The 23,149-nt window shown below is 48.0% G+C and overlaps 1 long non-coding RNA gene across 1 annotated transcript; it reads left to right on the top strand.

Moving 5' to 3' along the window:
* The first annotated feature begins 8,622 nt into the window (after positions 1 to 8,622).
* On the top strand, positions 8,623 to 13,805 carry LOC144100338 (uncharacterized). The gene is made up of 3 exons (XR_013307620.1): positions 8,623 to 8,706; positions 12,307 to 12,449; positions 13,631 to 13,805. It is a non-coding gene; the product is annotated as an uncharacterized LOC144100338 (long non-coding RNA).
* Positions 13,806 to 23,149: the final 9,344 nt, after the last annotated feature.

A 23,149-nucleotide genomic window follows, 5' to 3' on the forward strand; every position in this document is an offset into this window, starting at 1 on the left:
GGCATTTAGAAATTTTTATCCCAACGTAAAACCATTGACATATAACGCACACATCAGTCCAAACCTCGAATATGCTTCGATAGTATGGGAACCATTTACAAAACTTACACTAAATTGTTTAAAGTATTCGCGTTTTCCGCGTAAAATATCCGATTGGAATCATGTTATGGCGTGGTTCAGTTTAGTAACATTTGTCACTCCATTATTATGCTTGTTTTGTTTGATTGTGTTCTGCATATTTCTAAACTACTGTTATATATACATGCCGGTCCTACTTAGACCCTGACAAGGGTCTGCAGTGTGTACTAAAAAAATATATATCGAATTATGAATATATCGAACTATTTCGCGATCCTTTTCAAGTTTCGCACATCTGGGTTCTATACAAGGCAACTCGTATAGCTTACCATTGCCGACAGGGCCTACCCGATCTCAAGTAATCTGGGTACGGGTGCATCTGGGGCAGACGAGGCTGTCACGTGAACCAAACTCTTTCTTAGCTGATCTCTGTTCCTCAGCACACTATATAGTAAAACCAATTTTTGGTATTTTTTAATAAAATTCTCTGCACCCTGATAAGCATAGTCGCCAACATGCGCCTTACACTATTGAGTGCTCTGCTTTGCTGTCTATTTAGATGACTTGCAACATCTGCCTGTGATTGGGCTTACAGGTGGCCGCACCAGGAAATACAATAGGCATGTGGGTAACATATATTTATCCTTGCCGACTATATTAGCATGTCCGCTAAGCTGTGACTGGCAGCCGGTTGTTATACATTTTTCTTCAGCGTCTACATCGTTTTGGCGAAGACATAAAAGGCTAAGAAAGCTAGAGGAAGTGTAGCACTTAGCAAAGGTACTGCCTTCTGGTGACCTAATAGGGAGGTAACTCTGGTTCCTCCACCTCTTCAAGACTGTCTGTGATATCACTTGCGTTGACTCAGGTGGTCATAACAGTCAAAGTAGAGCCTGCCATTTTGTAATTGTGGCTGTTCTGACTTCACCGCTCGCTTCCATCTTTGAGCGTAGTTTTCTGTATTCCTTGGCTACAGCACGCAGTCGGGATACAGAGTAAAGGACACAACGCAGTTCCTTATGTTGTGTTGTGTCCTTTATTCTGTGTGCTGTCCATCACGCTGTAACCATGGAATACGAAAACCAACGCACGGTCTGTCTTGCGCAGACCACTCGGGGTTAGAGCCAGCACCAGGAGGGGAGTAGCAATGGCACCACGTTCAACATAACATAAAAAAGCATGTTTGTGAAGTGCCCTGTAACAGTGGAGCCTGTAGTAAGTTTGCCTGTATAGTGTAAACAGAGAACCCCGGCTGTGGCATTTCAGGGAATACTCTTGTATGTATTGTCATTACGGCTGCTGACGGCTACTCTGTGTCATACTGCAGGCGACAGCTCCGGTCTCCCGTCAGGCTCATGCATTGCTCGATGCCGACGGCAATGGAGGGGGCCTCGAGCAGCAGGACAGCCAGCTCCTTGCTGCCATGCCTTCGTCACGTGGGTGTGAGCTGCGACGCCTACGCACCTCCCAAACGCCCCGCCTACTCCGCACGGGGAGAGGTGGTTGTCGCAGGTGAGGAAGACTGATACCAGAGTTGCGCTGGTTATTGGCCCAAGCCCTTTGATGACGTCGCAGTTATTTAACAGACAAAAAATTACAACCGCTTAACCGCATGTACGATCACTGATATTAAAAAAAATGGTTTGGTCTATGGGAGTTTAACGTCGCAGGCTACTCAAGCTATGAGGGACGCCGTAGTGAAGGGCTCCGGAAACTTCGACCGGATGGGGTTCTTTAACGTGGACTAACATCGCACAGTGCACGGACCTCTAGAATTTCGCCCCCTTTAAGTGCGACCGCCGCGGCCGGGATCGAACCCGCGTCTTTCAGGCTGCAAATTGTGGGGTTTACCGTCCCGAAGCGGCACAGTATGGGCAGTGAGGGACGCCATAGCGGAGGGAACACGTGCATTTTTGCATGTGGCCTTCATCGCAATAAGGCCGCCGCTGCCACGATTCGATCCCGCGACCTTGGGATCAGTAGCCAACAGCCAAAGCTACGGAGAGATCGCAGCAAGTTCAGTGATACCCGCTAGCTACTTCGTGAAATGATTAACGCAGTGACGTCACGCGTGATGGCACGACGATTGTTTTCATGTTATGGGAAACTTTACGAGTCCCTTTTTGCCTGAGAAATTGTTTGGACACGCACAGGGGCCCGTTGCTGCACAGCGCGTGTGCGGGCAGCTTCCAGAGAGCGTTTGTCCTCTACTTGGTCCGTCGCTGCATGCGTGCAACGCTCCGAGCATGAGCCTCGGTTGCATCCATTGTCTTTCCGCAATGCGACTGGTGTGTCCAGTAGCCACTGGCAGTTTTCATCATAACTAAAGCGATCGCAAGTGCGGAGGTGGAGGCGCACCGCTTCTGACCTTAACTAAAATGGTCTATAGACAGTTTTGCTCGTCTTAATTCCCTTCCTATAGATATTTCCTTTTGTCTATTCATAGCCTGTATACAAAATCTCCTAAATATTGTATGGCAATAACTCTGTAGATTACCTCTAGACTGTCTATGTGATATGTATTGCCTATAAACGGTTGTCTAGGTATTGTATATAGATTGTCCAGAGGGTGTCTAAAGAAATTTTTGTAAGGGTTAATTGGGGCTCCATCGAATCACGCCACCAGAGCTGAGCGAGAACCTCCTCTCAGGAATACCTCTGTCCGCACGGAACTGTTTCACCCAAGTGCCGCCACGTGTATTCTCTTTTCGCCCCCTTCACCGGCTCCTCTTCCACCTTCCTTCTCTCTCTCTCTATATTTCTGCCCCATCCCGTACGGAGCGGGGAACTGTGAGAAAATACCGGTGAAGTGCATTCGAACTAAATCCGGAAGCGCTGGCTGACGGATTACTGCACCTTTCCTCCCTAAATTTCTTATACGGATAACCTCCTTAAAACAGCATGGATTCTATTTAGGCCTTCTTATTTATTCTGCCGCTTTTCTTCGTCTTCTCTTCCCAAGATATATTAGACAACCTAGAGAAGTTATCTCCTAAATAGAAAGTTATTGTGGGCCAGTTGGTAGATTTGAATTAAAGGTAGAACTGCGCGAATAAGACCAGAGATGGCAAAGATGTAACCGTTTTCGTTTCTATGATTCCGCCAATGTATTAATAGCGAAGTTCTAGCTTTTGATACCTCCTATCTACGGGGCCATGTACGAAATCTACGGTGTGCACATCTATATATATATCAGTGTAGGCTGACCAATACATTAGTGCACTTTATCTAGACTAGCTTGGGCCTATATTATCCAGGAAGTTAGCTCCGCAGATGCATGATGCATAATCCATTATTCATCAGCTGGACATTGTCCGCACACACGTGTTGTCAAGATAATATGGCGCACGTACACAAAAAACGGATGTCTCTAAAGAAGGAATAAGAAGAAATAACCCTGGCTGTCGTACCTGTCACGTTTGACGGCATCTAACTGGGACATTTTTCCCACTTCGCAAATGGGGACGTTTTATCTGAAGATGTTTTTTCCGGAACCCAGGTACTGCCGTATTGGCAACGTGCCCAGGTGGCACTCCAACTGTCCTACTGCACAAACAAAAATTACCGTCGTCAGTCACTTCGGCCGCGATAAGCGCGAGACAACAATCCAGACGATTAGAGGCGCGTTTTTGATAAGCTCGTTTGCCTAGATGCTCTTGGCATAGTCCAGTCACCTGACTCTTGATACGTGTGGCTGCATATGAGCGTCGTAGACATTGGTAGCTCATGCCTTCAAGCGCAGGAATATGCGGCGTAGGAAAGGACTCGGAGGAAGCTTGCTCCGTTCTCTTCATTGCTTGGTCCTTTCTCTAGGCTGTATGTTACAGCGCTGTGACTGACACAGCAAACTTCATTGCAGGTTTCGTATTGCTGCTTAGCTTTTTAGCGCTCATTTGTCCCTTCTCGTATCCGCCAGCACGTGACGTGATAGCTGGGATGTGAAAGGTGACCAGGTTTGCAAGACTGTAACCGCGCGACTGTTTATACGACGTTCGAGATTGTCGTAGGTGATTTCAGTGCTTCATCTCTTAAGTCATTCGTCGCCTTTAAATTGGGCGCAGCCCTTGAGCGGCACAAATTCTGTTCCGTCGTGATCGCCGAGCACACTTGGTGCTTCCGCCGTCGCCGAACGGTTTCTGTTTGGGGCCGGGAGATCGGCCGGTCAAGCATTCATCTTTGGCGCAAGCCTGGTCGTCTTCCTTCTCGACTCCCTGCCTTCACCACTACGTGACAATATAAGAACACCTCAAACTGCTGAAATGGAAAATTTTAATATTGCTGCGCTATTTCTTGTCTTTTGACTGTAATACTTCACGTAGTAGCCAACACACAGATTGCTTGTGTACTGAGAATCTAAGGAAGCAGGGCTGAACGGACGGAGAGCTTCATTAACACTGCCAACGAAATGTTGAAATTTGCTAATCAGACCTAAAATTTAAAACAAAAAAGTCAGAAGGTTGCTGAAATGTTGTTTAGTACTCGTGTGTTCATGCAAGGTGTTAAAAATGCGAGGCATTTGAAACGCTTAGCTAGGCGCATTCTAACTACCCTGTGAAGAAACTGTGGATAAACGCTCTGCATGCGACCGCAGCTGTGGCCAAGTGGTTTGAGTTTCCATCTCGTATGAAGGAAGGAAGGAAGGGGGAAGGGTGCGATGGTCGATGCCCAGTGCCTCTGGGTAACAACCACCTGCTTCCAATGGGTAAAAGCTTTCGTCTGGCCTGGTGGTCCGCTTATGTGGGGCGGAGGTGAAATAGGTCTCCGACCCCAGAGTGGACCCACAGTATCTTGTGACATTGTGCACTTTGGTCAAAGCTTTCCTTGCGCCATACTCCGCGAATCTTTGCACGTTGTTCATTCTTCAAAGCTGCCAAACGCGGATTTATCTTTTTGTTTGCGATCCAAGACGCGAACATATGCATATCGATTGATCGCATTCAGGTAGAGCTGAGTATACATTGTTCCAGAATGTCGCAGTTACTTTCGAAGTCCTGTCTCGACAGTTCGCTATCAGCTTTAAACTGAGCGCGGCTGAGAGCGGCGGGCATTCTGTTCGACGACCGCCGAGCACGCTTGTTGCTTTCGCCGCTGCCGAGTGATTGAGTCCATTGTGGGCTGTTACGACTCGGGTAGCGGCAGCCCACCGATGACAACCAGTTGTCGCCGGGCGCCGGCTAACTCGATCGCGGGCTCCATCGGGTAGCGTTTCCAAGTCTTCGGGCTGAGGAAAGATGAAACTTTCAGTTTGGGAAAACGAAAACAAGCGGGTTTAATGGCACTTTGACGAAACTTATTACATATGAATGAAAGAGCAACGAGTCAAAAATTAAGAGTTCATGACTCGAACGACTGGATGAGCCTTGTCGCCAGGACCCACAGTGTCTTTTCTCACTCAGCACGCTCCTTAAATCCCCTAAGGTGCCGCCCCTTCATCAGGCGGTGGCCAATCCATCACGAGGCACATTTCTCCAAGATGGGAAAAGTTGCACAGAACTGCGGCATGCGGGGTCACCCGTGGGAATGGGCGAGGAGAAATCGCAAGTTCGCTGCTATTTCCTATTGCGGCGCAACAGTACTGCAAGCTGCAATGTGTCCATCGAAAACACCTGTGTTCCCTGCGGCACCGCGGGCATCAACTGCGGCGAGCTCTCTCCGGTCGGACACGGCTATTTACTTGACGTGCCGTCCTTTTATTCCCCCGTCGTCTGTCTATCGTCGGTTGCTGCCCCAGGCGTCCTTCTTCGGGAACTAAAGGGGAAGGTCATCCCCACCGAGTCAAGCGTGAGAAAATGCCGCCGCTGTGTCGCCAGCTGGGTGCAGTGCAGGTGCAGGGTGCAGTGCAGTTCAAAGTGCAGTGCAGTACAGGGCGCAGTGCAGCCCCAGTAAAGTTTATTTTTAGAATCCCAATTCGCTGGCTTCCTCACTGCCTGGACCCCCGTCACCAGTACGTGACAGTATAAATTAATCTTCATCACCAACGTTATGCGTGCAGGTGCTACACAAGTCTCAGCTGCAGCGATGTCGCTTGGAGCATCAGCTCATTCAAGAAATCGAAATACACGCTCAGATGAGGTAAGTTTGGTGGGTTTCCTACCCGCATTGGCACGAATGGGCTTTCAGTGTATGTACCTTCTAACACACTGAGTCGTGCTACATTCTAGCTCGAAGATTACCTTGCTTCTTTTGCAGATACAGTCATTAACTTCTAAGGCGAAGATTGCCGGTCTACATGTAGCAGTCAGGGTTGCCATTATCCCGAGTTCGGTGGACACCTCAACCACACCATGAGGGAAGGGAAGAAGTAGAGAATGAAAGAAGGGAGAGAGAAAGAGACGTACTGTACTCTCCGGATAAATTTCAACCTTGCGGGGTTATTTAAGGGGCAACCTGTCTTTTTTTTTTATTATTTTGAGCCGATAACAACACCACATTCTTTAGAGTCCCTTTTATCCGGCAAAAGCCGCCTTTGAAAATACAGAGTAGAAGAAATTTAAAACTGCAAAAACCGAGAAATCGAAATTGGATTTAGATCAAACAGATGTCACGATAGACGAACCTGTGACGTCACGAATGCTGTCGCAAATTTTTCGTGTGCGCGTTGATTGGCTAAACTGGTGATTGTAAGTGACAGCTGATGTAATCATTTGCCTGAAACGAATAAAAAATAGCTGGAAAGTTTGTACTTCAGGGAGTGCACCGCTAATATCGACCGGGACTCAGACGCGCACTCTGCAAACGCGCACTCTGCGGCATTTCACCTCGCCGCTTTAGGCGAACGTACGCAGTCAACACAGAGGATGGGTGCTCGAGCCTCGACCTATGCCATGACTGGTGGCGTCGCAACACGCCTCTGGGACCAGCTCAGTGTTGCTTCCTTTGGTCGCTTGGATATGGTCACTTCACTGCCGGGGAGCACTGACGTTTCGCTGGAACGCCCCGGAGTCTCTATGCGCGGTTCAAGCTCGCGCCAGTCGAATAGAGGAACAACGTCGCGGAAGAAGCTCGGGGGAAGGACGACGCTTGTAAGCGATCGGCCAGGCTCGCAAGGGGCGCAGCGGAGAAAGGGCCGCTGCGACCCTTGGTGTGCTTTATTTACAAGCATGAGACAGTCAATCACTAGAATTTCTTAGAATTCGCGACAAATGGACCAGCTTCACATTTAGAAACCTGTGCAGTCGCTTTTATCAGCGTCAGTGTTGTTGCCTATATTCAGGTTTGTATTGTTTTCACTAATCACTCAGGAAAATAGTGAATGTGAGGAAGGTAGGCAGGCATAATAATTGAGTTGACAGTCTTTCTTTCGCGAAAAAAAGGAAAGGAGACCGTGAATAAGGCCCTCTTTGAATACATCGTGTCCTTGTCTCCGCTTAATGCTTTTTAAGTGACCGTTGGTTTCCTGTGTCTGCTCGGCTCGGAGTGCCTGTTTTTGAACGCTCTTTAGCATTGACGAATTCCAAAAATACTCTAAGTTGTTAGCAGTTTGATCATAGTGTAAATTGTGTTTCGCATTATTTAAATCTAGATTTAGAAGACATATCAGCCGAACACTATTATGCGTATCTTCCAGTACGTATCTAAGACCACTCAAGAGATCTTACCATTGTTCTAGTTCATTGTTGATTTTTCAGGTGCGAAAAAAAAGGCAAAACACGAAGGTAGGCAACAGGACGAGGCGCCGCTTCCAACTACGTTATTACATACACGAAACGTACATATGTAGCTGTCATCGGCACATGCCCAGACAGGCCGCCCAAAGATCGCAATAGACATGGTGAAGCACACTCCAGGAATCTCTACTCTGCCGCGTACAATCCAATCGAAGTGTCCTTTACCCACTGGTTGCCTATCGTTTTGATAGAAAACGCTTCTAACAGCGCCCTGGCTTTCGTGTATTTAGTTTTACCGAGAATGCGTGCGCCTACCCTTACGGCGCGGTTCGGGTGTCCGATGAGACATGACAGTTAATGCACCATTTCCTTTCCTCCAAAAGCCAAATTTTCATCTTCATTTCAATGTAGCATGGCCCATAAGTGCAAGACTCGCACCTTTTAATGTGATTCGGTAAATGCGTAGCTTCCTTCATTTGTTCCACATTTCGCTCACGTTCCTTTGCTCGCTCATTGACGCACCGTCCACTTTGTCCCATGTAGGAGTGGCCGCATGACAGGGGGATTTCGTAAAGCACCTCTTCAGCGGTTTACAAAATACCCCTGTGCGAGTCCCGTACTGCACTTACGTAGGCATTTTAGGTAAAAGTAATCAGACGAAAGTCAGTGAGCTGTTACAAGCGTGCTTCATCTTTGCGATCGTGACCATTGGGTGACCTGTCTGCGCATGTGCCGGTGAAAATTATACATGTACGTTCCGTGTGCGTAATAAACTATTTGAAGGTGGCGTTTCGTCCTGTTGTTTGCCTTCGTCTTTTCTCGTTTCGTTTGGACGTTAAAAAGCAAGGACTAAGACTTCTTCACTGTGTGCTTCCCTTGCAGGCACCAGAATAGTCTGGAACTGTTTAACTGGTTCCACGACGAAACACGTGTCTACCTCACTCTGGAGTAGGCACCAAAAGGAGCGCTCTACAATAAGCTCGTTGAAGCGAAGCGTTTCAGCGATGTTCGTGCAGCCACGGTGAGTGCTTCTGTGCTCACCCACCTTTCATCGCGCTGGCCCTCCTCATCACACAGCCAAGCCATTTTTCCCAGGCACTCCTCTAATGTTATGGCAGAAGCTATCAGGCTGATCTGCATGGTTTAATGATAAGGTGTGATTCTGTCTCAGAAATATGGTGTACGTTGAAGAACAGCATGAGGAAGGCCATGGAGTGTTTAGGATTTTCAGGAACTACAATGAAAACGCTAGTTAAAGTTTGCTGAGGTTGTAAAGAGAGGCTAACGAGAACCAGGCAGTTTTTTAATAGCGTTGAGAATCAAGTGCAACCCGCTCGCGGCTCTTTTGAAAAAGTCGCTAAGATAGTTCATGTTTGCTCCGCCAGGCGACCGTATTTAGCGGCGGATTTTTGAAGCTAATGATGCTGATAACCTGTTTTTTACACGCGATTCCTTAGTAGTGCTGGAAAGGTCCTCTATCGACCTCAACCTGTAGTAACCCCTTTATTCTGGCTTGGAACTAATCTTCAGAAGATGTGAAGACTCATGAAGCTTGCGGGATTTGTGGAAGCAGCAGATTATGCGGCAGAGTTTCAGCAAAACGGGACGTAAGACTTGACCACAAGAAGGCCAGCTGAGGGCAGTAGGCCTCGTTGAAAACAGACAAAAGCTATGCCATGACGAATTCTCTTCTCTTTCGTGCAGTAAGCACATTGGGACTGGACTCTCATCTCGAATAGTGCTTGTCACGGATATTTGAAATGAGAAAAAAAATGACAGACAATTTAGCATGGTTAGGCCAGATGAGACATAGGTGTGGTAGCACTAGTTGTGCTTAGTTTAACTTGATTACGCTAGAGCGGTAATAGGTTAAAGGCCATTTATTCGGAAATGAGTTGAGTGTTGAATTGGGTTTAGCGGCACATAATCATCTATTGCTGTCATGCGCCAAGCACAACATGCGGAATTGGTCATTGTCTACTTTCCATTCATCGATCGCTGCGAGCCCTCTTAACGCTCCTAGCACAGTGGTGCGGCAGTTAAGCGATGCGCCACTGCCCTGCGATGGCAGGTGCTGCCACCGGTGCGGCTTGTGAGAGCCAGGTTTCTTTTCCCGAGCAACATCTCTCGACTGGTCCTTAACGGAACTGCCACCTACGAGGGCGGGCAGTTTGCTCACAACCCGATTGGCAGATTTTGATGCCGTCGAAGGTCGCGTCACGTAGGTGTTCCGGATAGCCGCCTACACCCCGGTGGATTCAGACAGACAACCGCTAAGGGGCTCAGAGGGAGCTCTAGGGCTAAGGCACTAAAAAATATAGCGCTATGCACTGCCATGGAGTTTGGCTTATCACGTCCCACGTGTGGGAATGCGTTTGACTGAAAAGAATTGAGTCCGTGCACGACACTGATGGAGTTCAGTTGGATACCAATAAAAAGGCGGTGAAGGACGGTTGAAACACTAATAGATTACATTTGTGGTTTAGCATGATGTATATCATAACGTGTGATCTGTCGCTGGTTGCTAATGTCTGCAGTGTAAAGTGATTCAAAATATTGAGCGAAACACAAGGAGTGGCAGTACAGTGTGTGCTATGAAATAAAACCTTATGTGCAGCTCACTTATTTATAGAGTGGTGCTTGCCAAGTCAGTGGTGGGAATATATAATGGTCACTATTTTGGTACGAGCCTCCCGGCGGAGGGAGTCAAGTCTGAGTATGTTTCAGTAGTAACTTAGATTAACAATTCGCAGTAAAAGATGACATTCGCGGTAGAAAACAGCAGAACACGTTCCATATTGCAGCGAAAATGGGCAGCTGTGGAGCCTTGATGCAAAATGCCAAACAATGATAAACCTGAATAAGGAACCGGAACTTGTCTCATGTTCACTCAAGGAAGTGGCACCAATCATTATTCTAGACCACTCGGGGCTTCTAGCTGACGCGCGTTTTAGGATATTGCGTGGTCCTACACTCTAAACGTGAATAAGCCTCTGTAGGAGTCAAAAAAGGAGTAAGCTGTCCTTTAGTGCAGTCCCTCTTAGATGCAGGGTAATCTGGCCAAGTCTCAGAGCAATTTCCATCACTAAATGTGCAGAGTCCTTGTGCTCTTGGCAAAAAATGCAGACGATGCGTCTTTTCCACGGTTCTTTTCGCTTGGCCTAATCGTTTGACCGGCCTAATCCTTTCTCACCGCTCTGTGACAGTGCCTCGGGCTGCTGTCTTGTAGCGAGAGCTACACTAGGCCAGTCAGCCGCGCACTTCACATAAGCGTCCCTAGTCACTGTTGCGCATGCGCCACTAGTTCCACCGTGCCGCGGGTGCTCCGCCGCTGCGCCGCACCGTGCCTTTACTCATAATACCCCGTTTTCAGTTTTCATTTTCCTCTTTCTTTCTTTTTCTTTTCCTCCCCCCTTTATTCCTTCCCTTACGGCGGAGTTCAGGTGTCCACCTAGATATGCGAGACACTGTGTCATTTACCTTTCTCAAAAATTGGCTGTGGTCTAGCTCTGGTTAAACCTGGTTGAATTGCGAAAGACGTTCGGCCTGTTGTTTTTCTGCTTCCTCGGCACGTCGTCGTCTCATGGTTTCATTCCGTCTAGCAGGACTAGACTCACCTTCTAAAGTGGCTCGCTTAGCTGCTTCGGCATCTCGTCGTTTTCGCGATCGTTCTTCTCGTTGTTCCTCTGTTTCCTGGACACGTTGCAGCCTCTTTCTCTCATTCTTCCTAGCTTGCTTAGCTTCCGCCTATAAATGTAACTTTTCCGAAGCTGTGGAGCAACTAGATTCAAATATAGACTCTTCGTCGGTAACTTCCACGGCGACAATGATCAACCAACGCGTAGCGCACCGCTATATATCCAAGTGAAGCCGCCGCAGACCGAGCGCAAGGCGAGGAGTTCGTCACATCACATGAGAGACCAACAGCTAAGCGCAGCGCCGGCTCCCGAGGGGTTGGGGGGAGGGGGGGGGCACGGCATACGCGAGGAGCGGTTAGACCTGGCGTAGTATTGATTTCGCAATAAAAACCAAACAAAACAAGTGAGCCTCCGGCGCTTATTGGATTCATTGGCGTTGACAATGTTGGAGAGGCCGTTCATTTTCTCGAAAGGAAAGGCGCACAACTGGCTCGGATCCCTGGGTCGGTGGACACCCCCAATCTCGCCTTCATGTAGGTGGCGTCGGTGTCCAACTGCAAAAACCTGCTTTGATTGCGTTCCGCGCACTGGACAGGCAACGCGGCCACCCTGCTCCCTGGCAGTTGGCCGTTAATGGTTGATCGCCAGAGGTTGCTGGTCACGAAATGAACGCTGCGGCCTCTCGCTGCGATGCCGCGTGTCTGCCCCAACATTGCCAGCGCTAATTCATTCAGCCCACATGTATCACCACCGCCACCGACATCAAAACGCGAATGAGGCGTCCACTAACCCAGGGAGCCAGTTATGCTCCCTTCCTTTCATCAAAATCATCGGCATCTAGAATGTTGACAACGCCAATGAACACAACTAACGCCGACAGCTTTCGCTTTGTATATATACTGGATTAGCAGTGCTAATCCACATCAATTTTGAAGCTGCAGCTTTCTCAGCGGATGATAGGGAACGTTGTCTGATTCTCGCAGCGGATGCTCGCAAGACACCAGCAACCCCCGGCGGAGCCGTCGTCTGCAGCCACGCAGTCGTGTGGAATGCATGCGTCGCGTATTGGGGCGACTTGCAGCCGGCATCCAAATCAGCACCGTACGAATTCCACTACACCTAACAGGTGAGGATTGGTTGGTGGTTTAAATCTTCATTTTTGTTTTTATGAGGGACAGAGAGAATTTCGGCTCTCAGAGCTTTCGTTTCAAGGATGCCCAAGACAACAGCTAACTCTAACCGTCACTTGGAATTTGTTGAGTCCGGCATATAACTTGGCATTAAATGATTTCACTGATATTCCTTGTTTCACTTTCGACAGCCGTACGGTGGCCATATGTACGACGTAGAAAACGAGTTCAGGCGACGTTGGGGTCACGAGACGTATATGAATTCAGCGATGTAATAGCTGTCTGTTCAATTCTTGTCATTGTGTCTTTCCGGGCAGGTAGACCTGAGTTTGTGTGAATCACATTGACAAAGTAGTGATTTTATTGCAGCATTTCTATGCCTTCTCTTGACAACGTTGCCTGAACTCGTTTTTTACGTCACGGGCACTGCCGGGCATTTAAAGCCGAAGCGAAACGACGGGAGAAAAGAATTAAACTTAAAATAATTTCGGGGCGCAAGAAATTTCAGCTTGGTTATGCATGTATACCAATTGTGTTGAAATTATAATTCAGGCACGCATGAACGCCATTCGCCACAGCTGCCTCGAACCACATGTCACTTATGCTTCGCGCTTGTTATTCGCTGTCTGTGATATCACTCGCATTGACTCATGCAGTCATTATAACAGCTAAAGTAAATCGTGTCGTTTTGTGAATGTGGCTGCTGCCTTCATCACTCACTGCCTTCTTTGAGCGCAGCTTTCTCAATTCCTTGGTTACAGCATGACAGTCGGGATACAGAAAAAAGGACACAACGCAGCTGCGTATGTTGTCCTTTATTTTGTGTGCTGTCCGTTGCGCTCTAACGATGGAATAGGAAAACCAACTCGCCAAAATTGTTTGTAGATTTCTCGCAGCGATCGATGCGTCGGCAGGTTTTGAACGGAATTTCTTGCGGAGACCACTCGGACTTGGAGCTACCTCTAGGAGACGAGTAGCGGTGACACCACGTGGGAGAGGAAAGACAGTAAAATATTCAAAGTAACAGCACGCTTTCTGAAGTGCCCTGTTACAGTTGGCTTGTAGTAATTTTGCTAGTATATTGTGAACAGAGGACCCCGGCTGTGGTAGTTTAGGAAAAACTCTTGCATCCTATTGTCTGAATAGCGACTGACCGGTATTCTGTGTCATACTGCAGTCGGCTGCTCCAGTCTCCCGTCAGGCTCTAGCATTGCTCGATGCCGACGGCGATGGAGGGGCAATGGGGCAGCAGCACAGCGATCTCCTGCCATGCCTTCGTCACGTGGGTGTGTGCCGCGACGCCGACGCACCTCCCAACCGCCCCGTCTACGCGGCAGGTTGCGGGCGGAGGAGAGGAGGGTGTTTCTGGTGAGGAAGTCTGATACCAGAATTTCGCCTGTGATTGGCCCGTGCCTTTCAATGGCGTCGCAGTTATTTATGATGCAAAAAAATTGAAGCTACACTTAAGCCTTCTTAAGCATTTCGAGTTCCGTTGTCTCCTCTGTTGCATTGTATTGTAATTATTTATCGATGGTAGTTAATTAAGTTCACTGGTAAAAGAATTTGTCATTTATTTTTATTTATTTTACCCTTAAGGGGTGGGGTCTTACCTTTTGTTATTAATCATTAAATTATTTCTATTAGTTAATTATTTTATTATTTTTGTCCGTTTTTCTGGAGGAGTTACCAGTATTTCACCAATTTCGTCCATTACGCCGAGTATTTGGCGAAATTAATTGCCTTTAGCGAAAAATCCGCACCTTTTGTGTGGACCGACGGAAACACATTCGCGGACAACAAGATGTGAAAACAGCCGTTATACGCATTCATGCATAACAAGTTTCGAAGTGCTATACCCTGCACTGTAACGCACAGAGCTCGGAGAAAGCTGTTGCCATCTTCGTGGTGGTGGTAGTGGTTTTATTAAAAGTAATAGTAAAAAGGAAGGAAAAGATTTTTGCCAGCCCCGGCATCTGCCATCTTGCTTGTTGTGTTTTTAGAACGCTTAACGCCTAGAGTAAAACAGTGAAGTCTGAGACCTATAAACATTTCGTGCCTAAACCTGTTCTACTAAGTGCGCAGTCACATAAGCCGATGTTGACTGTGTACACATTCAACATCCGCCGATTCCGGCTCCTTGTAGCAGCTCTTGCAGCAAAACCCAAAACCAAAAATTTGGTGACCTCATGCTCAAAGATTTTGACATTTTTCTTTTCTCTCTTGATACCTGAAAAGACCACTGCTCCCAAATGGACATAACGATCTGCAGTTTTTAGAAGCAGGAGTACGCCGTGCATTTGTGTAGTTGGCGGCACGAATAGCCATTTTGAAGCGAAAGCTTCATTACGCTCGGTAAAGCCGATTCACCGTGCGTTGCCGGCTGACCTTCAAGTGAGCCAGGGGTCAAGCGTGGCTTGACCTTTGACCTTTCGATTCCCGCTAGAAAGCGGTATAGAATAGGCCGCAGCGTTCATTTGGTGACCAACTTCTTGCGATGAACCATTAATTTAACTGCCGCCTGCCAGAGGGACAGTTAGTGCAACGCACTCAACGTTACAGATGCCAAGCCGCGTCGAGTTGCCCGATACACCACAGCTCTCGCTCTGTAACCAGGTTCAGCATTAGTGAAACCGCAGCTATTATTTTTTAGTTGTCGCTCAAGAGATGATCGCGACTGTCACACTCTAATCATGTAGATCTGTACAGGTGGCCTTTGTGAGTATTCGAATAAAATTAGAAGCTATGCGTGGGCTCTATATTTACAAATATCTTTTTTAATAATTACAGCCCCCAACCGATTAGCGCGACCGCTCACTGCGCGTTCTAAGCCGCACGTACCCCGATGACGTGAATGGGCAATCAGGGAGAGCCGTCGCTTTGGGCGTGCTCAATTCAAGTGGGCGGGAAGGGACACCGCGGGGTTAAGTTGTAGCCTGTCATTTTTTGTTTTCTTTTCTTCTGGGTTGTATGAGTTGATGGAAGAGAGTATCATCATTATTTTTAATCGCCAGTATTCTCTGTGTTAATGAAACTACAGCTTTAAAAAATTTTGCGGTGCGTAACTAAGGATGGAATGCCCATCGTTTGTGCTCTTTTCTTATCCGCAGTAAATATCACCTTGTGCTCCCTTTCAGTAACAAATTAATGAGTTTGGGGGAACCGGTACTGCTCCTGGATGTTCTTGATTAACCTGAGGTTGACTTCACCTTTACAGAGCAGCTGTCGCCGCTTTAGATGTGGAAGCTTGGCGGAGTCGCTCGGGGGAGTCGGGATGAGGATTTCCCGGACTTCGAACTCCGCCAGTCAAGAAAGGTGGGAATACTTTGCAGAGTTTTCTTGCCACTGGGTGCGGATTTGCCAGTACGGGAGAATTCGTGAGATGTTAGTCCTATAACCCGCCCCACGATATACGGGATGCTTCACTTAATACTGTCAGCAGAATTTTTAAAAGTAGTGCATGTTGTTGGGCGAGTCGGTCGTACATCTTGGAGTAAAAGTACTGCGCGAAATAATGCAAACCGTCCTCGCGCCTTTTTCGTCCATGTTTGTATCATTTTGTGCAGTACCTTTACCTTAAAAGTAGACTTTTTGAGTTAAAAGAGCGCTTTTTCGAGAAGAATTAACAGTGGTGTAGGGAGACAGTTATGTCGTCTGTGTTCACTACGGGCTCTAAAGCACGTCGTAGTTCTAAAGATGCCCCAAATCACCGTGCACAGCCGTTTTCCTACTTCAGTTTGACTGAAATACCGCGAACTAAACCGTGACGGAAATATTGATAAATGACTTGTACACTGCTAAAGGTCATCAGTAAGACGAACTTGTAATCGTGTGCACAGATTGACTACTGAAGCCGAGGTTGCGGGAGGCGAAATGCGAAAGCGGGCACTGGTTTAGGATTTGAGTGGTGGAAATATGGGTGACTAGCCTTCAGCCCCCCCCCCCCCCCCTGCCCCTCCTCCCCCGCACTCCCCCTCCGCGGGTGCAGCGTTCCCGTTCGCTAACCGCGGAGGGGTAAGTGCTCGAGGGAAACAAAGGGAGGGGACGACACAGCGTTAACATTCATACGCTATTTATTACACTTGCAACTAATACACAGAGCGGGCCAGCTACCTACACAGCATCAATGAGGCATTCCTCGGAAATAGAAGGCTACGTAGCAAAGACTTCCGACTTACCGGCAGGGCCAGGGGCGCGACTTCGAAAGTATCGGAGGCGAACACTTGTAAGCGCCGATAATGGCGTCCGGGTTTCCCCGTACGCGCCTTATTCTTGGGACAAAGCCATTCCCGACCATTTGCTGGGGAAGGCGACCAGAACGCGCGTTTGCTGCGCTCGCTTCGCTGCCTGGAACCAGAAGTCCAGCGGCAAGGCACGACGGCTCTACTTGCGCCTGCCGCGTAAGGTGACGAGAGCGTCCCGCTGCAACCGCTCGTGACGCTGGCCGGATCCCGAAGAGACCCTGTCCGGTTCCACAGAATTCCGCGTAACCTTCGAAGTGGCGCTCCCGTCGCCGTTCTCTTTCCCCCGTGAGGGACTTCCCTCCTCGCCCAGTCGGTACTGTCCTGACGCTGAATTGTTAATGTCTGTAGTTTTATTCCTTTATCACCCTCTAAAAATTCTCATCTGACGCAGGACGAGGACTGCATTCCCGCGAAGAACCTCGTCAGTGACGGAGGGACGCCCAAAAGCGACCCCTGGGCAGAAGTGCCTTTCGTCAGCGGGACGCCACCTTGGCCGCCCACACGAGCCCGGTGGATGCGCACGAGTACCGGACACGCGAAGCCAGGTTCTCGAAATAGGAGCTGCCTCTCGCAACCGTGCATCCTGCCTATCTGGCACATTAAAGGGCGTGTTTTTCCCGTCAAATCGAAATTGCCTCCTCTCAGTTTTTAATAGTAGAAAAATTTATTTGGGGAAAAATTAAAAAAGTTGTCCTTGGCCACAAGGCTAAAGGCAGGTCATGCCACCCCTAACGGAAGTGGCAACCACTTACAGAAATGGAACCCGACCGCGCCGGCAGCGGTTCGATTCAGGCGAAACGCAAAAGGCGCCCGGGTGTTGTACGATGTCAGTGCACGTTAAAGATACCCCGGTGGTCGAAATTATATGGGATTCCTCCACTACGGCAGCTTTCTCTTCCTTTCGTCTTTCACTCTCTTGTTCATCCCTTCCCTTACGGTGCGGTTAAGGTGTCCGTCGAGATATGAGACAGATACTGCACGATTTCCTTTCCCCCAAAACCATTTTTTTGTAATACATCAAAGCGTGCAATACAATACACCCAAACCATAACAGCGAAATTGTAGATAAAAGACAAAGAACGTGTACAGTATTTCCCCGCCAAAAATATGCAGCCCAAGGAGTTTGCTTCCAAGCAGTGTACAGAGGCTCTTAAGCACATTTGACTGTACAGTACGTATGCAACTGGTGAGCCACGTCTCACAACGGCGGTTTAATTTGATTGCGTTTATGATGCGCATAAGCAGGCATTTTCCTTTATTTTTCTTTCTTTCTTCTTTCTTTATTCAATACTGCAAACCTTGTACAGGTCCAAGCAGGGTGGATTAAACGGCAGGAAAACAATAATAAAGCTAATAAACTTCAAAGTGTGGCGAAAAGCAATAAAGAATCATTCCGGTTACAGTGCGAGCAAAAAATGAAACATCCCAATTGTTTTTGTGTTCTGTTGCAAGTATGTTATACGTACAGTCTTTGTCAAAAGTACACAGCCCAAGACGTGGAGAATTGGAAGCACGTGTTGTACGCAACTGAAGTCTACTGTTAAGCTCCGCCAACATTCAGGACAACCATGACAGCTCCGCTACACGCACGCGACAGCCATTCTATACATAGCCCCACGACCACGTGGCTATGACGTGGTATCACATCGTCTTACGACACCCCCATCGGATGTCAACACGTGGCTTCCCATCATCTCATCGGACGTTCTTAAGGTCAAAGGTCACCCAACTAAAGGTTAATGTTAAAGGTCAGGGTTTCGACACCACAACTGTACCACATACGGCCATACACGGCTATCGTTGGTTGGACTGAAGGTCGTTCAAGGTCGTTGGGCTGCCTACCCGAAGTGTAGTGAAGCTTTGCGCTTCATAACTTTTCTTGTTTACCGAGAAAAGGAAATCGGAAGAAGAGATAAGCGCTAAATAAGCTTCTACAAAAAAGTCATATCGAGTGTTTGACGAGGAAGTGTTGGCCGATCATATCGGCACTTCCTAAGTTGCACTGCACAAAGAATCACGGTTACGACTGGTACAAAAGATAGTTATATAAGGCTATGATGAGGCAAACACATGATTAGGAACTGATTGAAAAGAGGCTATTCAATATAAGTAAAGGGCAGACTGCGTTTTATGCCATGCAGACCAGCACTACCTGTTTGTACGCACACAACGATGTATACACAAGTGTACAGCTGCGCAGTCGTCTTCATCAACGCACTCCCGGGGAAATTTCGCGCCCACGCGGTAAATTCTCAGTGGTATACGATTATCTTCAGGCACTCATTTAGGGAGTACACGAGGTATGCAGTAGAAAAAAATACGAACAGCTGATATCGGAATCAAAAGCCACGGAACTCAAGCAGTCGCTACAGGCGAAGCTGTGGGCGGGGCGGTTTTAGTCGGTTTTGGGGTTTTTTTGTCGGTTCGGGCTGTGTTCGCATTTGGAAGGCATTCTAAAATCTGGAATGTCTCCCGCAATGCTCCGTCGACTCGCATATCGTGAACCGAATGCCGTTGGGGAACATCGTGTAGCTGCGTAACTCCGCGTTCGATTCGAATGACAATCGCTTGGAAGGCATTTGAAGGGACCGTATAGCAGTGGTTAACAAACCCAACCACCCTTTTCCTGTTGCGCAGATGTCCGTGCAACATGCACTGCTAGGAACAAAGATGTTGGCTGGGTCTTGGGGAGCATCAGGAGGTGATGTTTAGCGGCTAGCACTAGCTGCACAAGCTGAAACAGATGCAGACGTTGCTGTCAGAACTGATGTTCGTGGTGACGGATTGAACTGCAACAAACTGAGACAACGCCTCCAAAAAAGTGTTTAGCATTCGCTCAACCACAGTAATAAGGTATTTTTATACTGTAGTCACAATTGAGGCCGTCAAATTGGACTCAATGTCCCCAACAGAAGCGCGCAAACGACTAGCATACGAGTTTTTTCCTGTTAAGAACAACGTAAGCATCGGCTCAGGAGCACCGCTTGTCTTTGATAATATCCAACAAGCTGCGCTCTTCTCTACGTTTTGCGCAGTCGGCATCAACAGCTGAGTGAATTTTGCCGCAGTGGCAACAATGAGGCTGCTCTGAGGTGCAGTTATCAGCAGAATGACCATCTCCACATAAACGGCAGCGGGTTTTCGACCTGCATGCTTTGCCGTTATGCCCGAACTGGCAACAGTTGGTGCATTGAAGAGGGCGGAGTTCTAGAGGGTCCACACGGTATACAATAGGCCAAATTTTTAGTTCAGCAGGGCAGGAAGAGCCAGCAAAAGTGGCTATTACAGACTCAGTAGCAGCACGCGAGCCGTTTCCCTCTCTACTGAAGCGGTAGACTGAAAGGATATCAACTCCTGCATCCTGAAATTCTTCTAGAATTTCTTGCGGGGAAGATGCTGTGTCGACACCAAGTACAATACCCTTGACACATGCAAGCTGTTCGGGAATGAATGTTTTAACCAGCAGTGAGCTGAAAATTTTTGCAACACAAGCGATGTCTACGGAGTTGAACACGATGCCTCTACTGCCAAATGGACGCACTTCAGAGATCTGCAGATAGTGGGCTGTCAATGATCTTGCTCCTGTTGAATTAGCTTGGGGGTTTTCCTTTTGATTGCACCGTCACCGATTTGTACGAGAACCATGCGAATTGCATTAGTGTCATTTTTTGGAAGGATTCAAGCGGCAGGCTTTGGGCTGGCAAGTTGGCAAACCAAGCTGGCATCCCTCCATTTGGGGAGGTCAACGACATCTCAGCAAAACGCAACCTCAGGTTCACATTAACTGGGTCTTTATTTACGCCTTCGCTTAAACCCCCAAGCGTAGAACGGGCTCCCCAATGGTGAACAAGCCGGAACCACCAGGAGAAGCAGAGAACAGCAGCGGCCAGCAAGGACACGTCGGCGAACCGCGCTACAACACTCTTCTCCTGTGTCTGTTGCTAAACCGTCGTCGGCGTTTCGGATGACGCCGTTGTTGCGAAGCGCGTCCTTTCTTTCAATATTTCCTCTCACATGTCTCTCAACTCTCCTAATGTCTGCACGTGGCAGCGATTGTGGCTGAGCTTGAGTCAGTGGGCAGGCACGTGCACTTTCCTTTTCATTTTTCCTTCATTTGCAACAAAAAGTATCTTGCTGACCTGTTGAACCAGGCATTTCCGCGAGACACGGATTTCATCAGCAGGTACTCCGGAACCTTTTTTTTGAGCGAGGGCACGACTCCGAGCTTATATTATTTATTTATTGCTCATTTAAATTATAAATTTTGTTTTTATTATCTTTAATTTATGAATGTTTAAAGGTTGATGCAAACTGTCACGCCGTGGTGACAACACTCCAGCAGTCAGGAAGACAACGAAAATTTTCCAAAAGAAACGTATAGAAAAGAAGCAAACCTATGTGACGCATGCGGGGAAGTTGAATCTGTAGGTCATTTTCTCCTCTGCTGTCCAAAGTTCGCACTTCAGAGAAAGATATTTACCTGGAGGTCCTTCTCTCCTGGTTACGGCTCCCATTATCTCTGCCAGTGCTATTGTCATTCGATGCGAGCGCCAAAGGATTTGCATTATGTTCAATTTGTGGGATTCTCCATGATTTCATAATTGCAGCTGGTAGGTTGATTTTCTAATTCTTTTAAAATTTTTCGAGCGGTTCTTTTCCCCCCAAAATGCGGTCTGTTATTTTACGTTAAATATTCTTCTGCCGTTTTTATTGAGGTATTTTTTTAAATTCAAGCTTGGTGCTAAAATTTTGTCGTAATATCCTATGGAAATTTCCTTGTTTATGCCACTACACCTTGGCAAATCTCCCCGCGGGGGTATGTGCAATATTTACTGAGGCAAAGAAGAATAAGCGGAAGAAGACACACTCGGTAACAATTAAGGAACCCTCGCCACATCGGCGAGAGCTCCTAGATCCCAGTCCCGAAGGGCCAGGAACCAACTCTCCTCCTTCCCAAGATAGGGAAGGGCGCACTGCGCATATAAATACTCACGCGGCGTCAGATGTCGCTGACAAGCAATTTCGTTTATGTCCTGTGGTCTCGCAACTTTGGCTTATCTGCGATATGGAGTAACTCGGGGAACAAACGAAGGACGACTACGTTGCGGCGTAGTGACAGGCAGAACTCAGGATCTGAATTCAAACCACCCTTTAAATGCGCTATTCGGTTAATGAACCAGGGAAGGACGAGAGCATGTTCTGGATCGCCGAGTGGAATGCGTTATTTAATGCGTCAGAAGAAGAAAAGATTGTGCAGCGAGTTCGTAGCTCAAAGTAAAAACATTGGTATGGTTTCAACGGGGTTAAACCGAGTAGACATGCGAAAGCATGTGTTTAGCCTGGTTGGCTAAACCGCAGCTTGGAACTGGTAGGGAGTTGACGATGTGCAATGCACAGCGCGAGAGTGCGTTGCAGTTTAACACGAGACATGCTGGGTTGCGGCAATAGCCTATAGTGCTTTCGTGCAGTGGCCAGCAAAACTGATCTGTTCGCGCCGGCGCGGGTTCAAAACCCAGTATCTGCAATACTTCTGGTTAAGCGCCTGAACCCACCCCACCCCCTACCTACTATCCCGCATGCACCTTGGTGCCTTCACCCCAGCCTGTTCCTTGTGCTTCCACCCCACTGCTACCCTAACATATATACTATGGATTTCCCGGCTGATCTTCCCAGCCGGGCTCGGAGCTCTCCATCTGGGAGGAATGTGAGACCGCACTGCGCGCGACGGACCCACACCGGCAGAAGACCGCTACCACGCGGGCCTCGGATGTGCGGCAGTGGCGTGGACTGTCAGGCACCTAGTGCAATGAGGCCGTGCCTGGCCCGGGCTAGCAGCCTACACCAGTGGACATAAGATTTTTATCTCCATTCCTATCTGCGTGGGCGGTCGGTATGCTAGGTTTGGCCAAGGTCACTCTCCCATTGGCTACGACTGGCGCGACGCCCCTCGGAAATAACCCTTGCTTCATTCAACCGGCTGCAGCTAGCGCTACACTCCTCCGAACAGACCCGAACTTAACCGAGTTACTCCGAGGCTTCACACTAGATTCTAGGTTGGAACAGTGTTAAGTAGTGTTTTCGCACTACAACAAAACACTTCAGACAAACGCGGTGGTCTTCAGTGTGGAGGAAATATGAAATATCGGTGACCAGGCTTTACCACTACGGAGCATACAAGGCAAAATTACTACACCACGTGAAATAGAATAAAGCTATAAAATAAAGGAGAGAGGCTTGTGCATGTTTAGAGAAGAAATTAGATATAGCGTTCCACATATATCTACCACTATAAAAGACAAAACATACTCAGAACGAGCACACATGAAGACACGCACGATTTATTGTGTACTCAAGTTCTTCCGCTGATTTGACGCTTTCACGCTGATGGAAGGTGAATTCGGTCGTCCGAGGCGGGTTTTCCGAGCCGTCGTCCAGGCTGAGACAGCGGCCCCAGC

This window comes from Amblyomma americanum, chromosome 8 (assembly GCF_052857255.1).
Source record: "Amblyomma americanum isolate KBUSLIRL-KWMA chromosome 8, ASM5285725v1, whole genome shotgun sequence".
In the NCBI taxonomy this organism is placed as follows: Eukaryota; Metazoa; Arthropoda; class Arachnida; order Ixodida; family Ixodidae; genus Amblyomma; species Amblyomma americanum.